Source organism: Mesoplodon mirus (assembly GCF_964341445.2).
Source record: "Mesoplodon mirus genome assembly, chromosome: 15".
Lineage (NCBI taxonomy): Eukaryota > Metazoa > Chordata > Mammalia > Artiodactyla > Ziphiidae > Mesoplodon > Mesoplodon mirus.
The window spans coordinates 25,886,269-25,892,268 of NC_138991.1; positions in this window are offsets into that span (position 1 = coordinate 25,886,269).

A 6,000-nucleotide genomic window follows, 5' to 3' on the forward strand; every position below is an offset into this window, starting at 1 on the left:
TCAAATCCTGACTCTGCCACTTACTAGCTTTGTGACCTTTCCCTCTCTGAGACTCAGCTTACTCACCTGTAAAGTGGGCACAATGGGTCTACCTACCTCACTGAACCAGTCTGAAGGGTACACAAGTTAACATGTATAAACCTGGACACAATCTCTAAAGATGTGCTCCTCTTGCTCTTCCACTGGAAAAGGGGCCCCATGAGGCAGGGATTTTGTCTGTTTTGTTCCCTGATGTGTCCCCAGTGCCATAACAATGTCCTGTAATAGTAACTGTTGAATACACGTTCCTTGACTTGTCATTGTTGTTGTTGTTATTATAATACACAGATCAGGGACCTTGCCCACGGGTGACTTCCTGAGGGAGAGCCATGGTTGCTCTGTTTTCAAGTTCTTTGCTTGCACATCTGCCTCTCCCCAAACACTTGGCACATTTGCTGCATTACGACCTATTGTTCCTTTCTCTCAGGCCCCTCCATGTTATGGTGACCCCAGGTCTGTGTAGTGGCTGAGACCGTGGGCTTGGCTGGCCGGGGGCTTCTCCCCTCAGCTGTGGGCCCCTCTGAGCCTGTTGTTTCTCTGCTCTGGCCGCTAATGCCAGGCTGAATGCTTCTCCAGGTGTCTGTGACGTGCAACAAGAGGATGACAGTCGGGTGGGCACAACTCGGGGTGCATGAGTGCCCCTTCCCACCCAAACCCTCTCCAAACCCTGCAGGGCCTGGGTATGGGGGGGCACACAAAGGGCGCTGGCGGTGGGTAGGGAGGTTGGTCCCCTCTGAGGACATCTGAGGTCCAGACAGGCTGGTCCAGGTCATCCCGGAAAGAGAAGTGATGACAGCTCCTTGCACCGAAGGTATTTGTCTTTCAGGGACAAAGGTCCCAGCCACGAGGGTTGTGAGATGAATTTCTTATTGAAAATCTTCAGCGAGGCATTAAGGGTCAGCCGTCCCAGGACTAGGACATCCTACTCACCGCGTGACTGCTAATCCTCAGCCATGGCAGCTTCCTGGTCCCACTGACTCAGCCCTTAAGCTCCGAGCTGGTATTTCTTTCCAAACACAGCTCAGCCCCGAGTCAAGAAAGGTCCTAGGAGGTCATCCAGGCTACTGAGATCAGAGAGGACGTGGGTGTGGCTGAGGTTGCACAGAGGCAGGGGCAGGGCTGGCTGAGTCTCCGCGCTCCCACTCAGCTCCCAGGTTCCGTCCACAGGCTCCCCTCCCCCACCACTTCCCTCACAATGGCAGACATACGGAAGGGCACCCACGTCCCATCCACCAAATGTAATTTCTTCATGTTGCTATAAAAAAAGCTGAAAGAGGGGCTTCCCTGGTGGAACAGTGGTTGAGAATCTGCCTGCTAATTCAGGGGACACGGGTTCGAGCCCTGGTCTGGGAGGATCCCACATGCCGTGGAGCAACTAGGCCCGTGAGCCACAACTACTGAGCCTGTGCGTCTGGAGCCTGTGCTCCGCGACAAGAGAGGCCGCGACAGTGAGAGGCCCGCGCACCGCGATGAAGAGTGGCCCCCGCTCGCCGCAACTAGAGAAAGCAACCAGAGAAAGCCCTCGCACAGAAACGAAGACGCAACACAGCAAAAATTAATTAATTAATTAATAAACTACCCCCAACATCTTCAAAAAAAAAAAAAAAAAGCTGAAAGAATTGTCATTTTGCTTTAGAAATCAGGCAGGCAGGAATAATTCATCCAACTTATAATAGGCTCGCATTTCTCAGACTTGAATTGCTTCCTTGGGAATTCTTGCCAAATAGGAAAGATCAAAGTAACAACTGTTTTCAAACATATTGTCATTTTCATGACTGCTAAATATAACAATGAACAAAGTTGTTATAATGTTACAGTCTGAAGACCTTTAATTTAAACTTCAAGATTTTGACATTTTTCTGATTTTGAAGGGGACACATTTTGTTTTTTTCAGCTTGCAAACATTTTCCCAAGCCCTGGGCTCTGTGTCTGGAACACCTATTGGGTTAAACAGCTCCCCCAGGTGCCGGCCCCTAGAAAATGAAGAACTACTTCTCATGGACTGACCGATGGACAGGCGGGCTCGTCCCACACCCCTCCCAGGTTCAGGTCTTCTTCCTCCTGCCCCATGAAATGTCCCCTGAACACTTTGCCCAAATCTCCCAGAGAAGATCCAGCACACAGTTGAAGGGAATGTTCGGCAGGTCTGGCTCCTTCCCCGAGTCCCTTGAAGTCCGGACACCTTGTCTTTTTTCACCTTGGGTCCCTCAGAGCAAGATCTGATTAGAGTAGGAATCAAATGATGTTTGTGGGAGGGAAGAAGGGAGAGAGGATGGAAACAGAGGGGAAGGGAGGAAAGGAAGGAGGGAAGAAGAAAGAGAGGGGTTGGGAAAGGGAGGTCAGCTATGTCCTATCAGATCAGATCTCTGAGGTGAGGGACTGCATCATCTCCGAGGTCCCAGTGACCAGCACAGGACCTAGCTTGGCTAACTGACATGGGCTGACTGAATGAATGAATGGGCAAAAGAATGAGGTCAGCAGCCTACTGACATGAGTGAGCTCTGAATCCCTCCCTAGTCTTAGCTGACCTCCCAGAATTTGACCTCTTGTCTGTCTTCACCCTGTGTCATCTTCCAGATCCTTCCTGCTAAAGTGAACTGGGCCCCTCATCCATCTATCTATCCCTTCATTCATTCATTCATTCATTTAACAAATGTTAATAGTTTTGTGCTGGGACCACTCATCCATTTGATAACTGTTTATTGGGCACTTCCTGAGGGCCATGTCCTATGTCAAAGATGAATGAATCTTGGTCCTTGTCCCAGAGATGGGCCACCCTCCAGGGCAGTAGATGAGCCACTGAGATCAGCTCATGACTACTGAAGGAAAGTGTAATCCCATTGTTTACTCCTCCAAACAACCAGAGGCAGGTAATATATTTATCCCCATTTTATAGACAAGGAAACTGAGGCACAGAGAGGGAAAGTGAATTGTTCAGGGTCACTCACCTAGTAAGTGGCTGAGCTGGGATTAAAACCTAGGTAACCCGATCCCAGAGTCCGTGCTCTGAGCCACTTACATCACACTGTCATTTACATCTTAATAACTGACATCCCTCTGGACTGTCTGAGCCCTTCAAGGGTAGGAAGCACTCTGATTCATCTCCGTTTCCCTAGCATCACTCTGTGTCAGAGGGGGCACTCCATAAAAGTTTGTTGGTTGAAGGAATGTGTGTTAGCCCTTTCCCCTCTGCTAGACTGGGTCTCCTTCAGGTCAGGGACCACGGCTCTGCCATCTTTGTGTCCCCAGGAGCCAGCTAAGGCCTGGCTTGTGGTAGGTCCCAGTAAGCACTACATTGAATTAAAGTGAAAAGAGCAACTTAATCAAGTTTGACCAACTGGCTGAATAGATGAATGTAGGGGATGAGACCCAGAATCTAGCAAGAAGAATCCAGAATTCCATCCATCCTCCCATCCTTCCATCCATCCACTCATCCCATCATCCATTCATTCATCACATTTGTTTGGAACTTCTGTTCTGGCCCTGCCCCATGCCAGGCTCTGGGGTCCCAAAGAGCACTCGTGTGTGCCCACCTTCAGCGCCCACCAGCAGTGGGTGGAGGCAAACATACATACTGACAACTATTTTCCCCCCAAAGCAGGTAATGTTCTTGAAAATGTTCTGTACATTGAAAACTTCATGCAAATGGTCAGAAATTTCCCTCTTCCTGCTTTGGCTGCTGTCCCTGGCACAGAGCCTTGTCCTGAGGAAGGCCTTTCATAAACACTGAATTGGGTTGAATTGAGCACTTTGGGACGTGAAAGAAGAAACAATATGACATTATGGTGTAGCTGGAGATAATACAGATAATACAAAAGACCGATGTTGGCAGAATCCCCAAACTTGGGGTAGCTCTGAGTGTGTTTGTCTCACAGCGCTTTCGATAATTAGCCAGACTTCAGCTGGAACCCTAACCCTGCTGCTGACCAGCTGTGTGACCTTGGGCAAGTTACATAGGCTCTCTGAGCCTCCATTCCTCATTTGCAAAGTAGAGCTCACGATAGTGCATTTGATAAAGTTGGTGTGAGGATTAGGTGAGATTTAAGCCTGGAAGCAGTTAGCCCAGTGTCTGGCACATGGTGAGTACTCAGAAAAGCTAACTCTGCCCAGGGGAAGGATTAAGGGTGAGAAAAAGGACAGGGTCTCTTTCCTGACCCTACTTCTTACAGGTGGTGATTTTAGGAAAGTCAGCTCTCTGAACCTCCTCTCTAAAATCAGATGCGGATCCTGGCTGGGAGGCACTGGGGATGCACTGAATAAAAAGGAGAATAAAACGTCCTGGAGCCTTACGTGGTGGCCATTGAATTAAAGGGGAGGAAATGCAGAGAAAATAGCAGAACTCTTTGCCTTTCCTCACTGGACACGTGTCTTGTGGGGTATATCTCACTATCATTCTCAGGCTTCTTGTCTCTCTGGACGGTCCCCAGGGCCTCCTCTCTGGCTTCCTGGACCTGCTTTGCCCAGAGCCAGGTCTGACGATGTCACACCCTGCAAATCTCTCCCATCTGGCAGGACAGGAATAAAGGCCCAGACGTAGAGAATGCACTTGAGGACACGGGGATGGGGAAGGGTATGCTGGAATGAAGTGATAGAGAGGCATGGACATATATACACCACCAAATGTAAAATAGATAGCTAGTGGGAAACAGCCTCATAGCACAGGGAGATCAGCTCTGTGCTTTGTGACCACCTAGAAGGGTGGGACAGGGAGGGTGGGAGGGAGGGAGACGCAAGAGGGAGGGGATATGAGGATATATATGTATACATATAGCTGATTCACTTTGTTATACAGCAGAAACTAACAGAACATTGTAAAACAATTATACTCCAATAAAGATGTTAAAAAAAAAATCTCCCCCACCCTTCAGGGAACATCCCCTATGAGACCCTCAGTGATCCACCCTGCTGGCCCTTCTTACTTTTCTACCTTGTGGTTTTGGAATAGGTCTCTTCCTTTTCCACACACACACACACGCACACACACACACACACACACACACACACACACACGATTGTCAACTCTGGGAGGCCAAGGTCTGTCTGAGATTCATCTCTTGTTTCCCAGGATGGTTTACACAGAATGAGCTGAAATGTGTTTGTCAATTGCATCTGTCAGGATTATTTGTGTTATTTGTAATGGAAAACACTACCCAAACGGACTTAAGTGTAAAAGGGAGTCATTGGCTCCCCTTAACTCAAAGGTCAATGGATTTCAGGCATGGCTGAAGCCAAGTGCTCAAAGGAAAGTTTCAGGACAGTTTCTGTCTGTGACTTGGCTCCGCCTTCTTCATTGGCTTCATTTTCAAACCGACTCTCCCCAAGGGGTAGCAGAGATGACACCAGGCTCACATTCTCTCTCTCTCTCTCTTTTTTTTTTTTTTTTTTTTTTTGCGGTATGCGGGCCTCTCACTGTTGTGGCCTCTCCTGTTGCAGAGCACAGGCTCCGGACGCGCAGGCTCAGCGGCCATGGCTCACGGGCCTAGGCACTCCGCGGCATGTGGGATCTTCCCAGACCAGGGCACGAACCCATGTGCCCTGCATCGGCAGGCGGACTCTCAACCACTGCGCCACCAGGGAAGCCCCAACCCTAGCAGACAGAGCATTATCTCTCTCCTAATACCTCTTCCAAAGTCTAGGGCTGATCTGCATTGGTCCGTCTGGGGTTACATGCCGAGCTCTGAGCAAATCACAGTGGCTGGGGTGAAGGAATACACTGATTGGCCACTATGAAAACATTATGCCTGCAAAGGCGGCAGAGATGGAATGGTGGGCAGGGCAGGAGGACAGGCAGGGGAGGATGGCCAAGGAAGAACTGGTTTCAAGGAGGAGGAAGTGATGTCTGTGCTGCCATCAAGTAAGATGAGGCTGAAAAGGGCCTGCTGGTTTCTTCCACATGGAGATTGTTGACGTCCTGGTGAGCAGCTGGTAGGGTGACCAGTGAAACTGGGTGGGCAGAGGGGT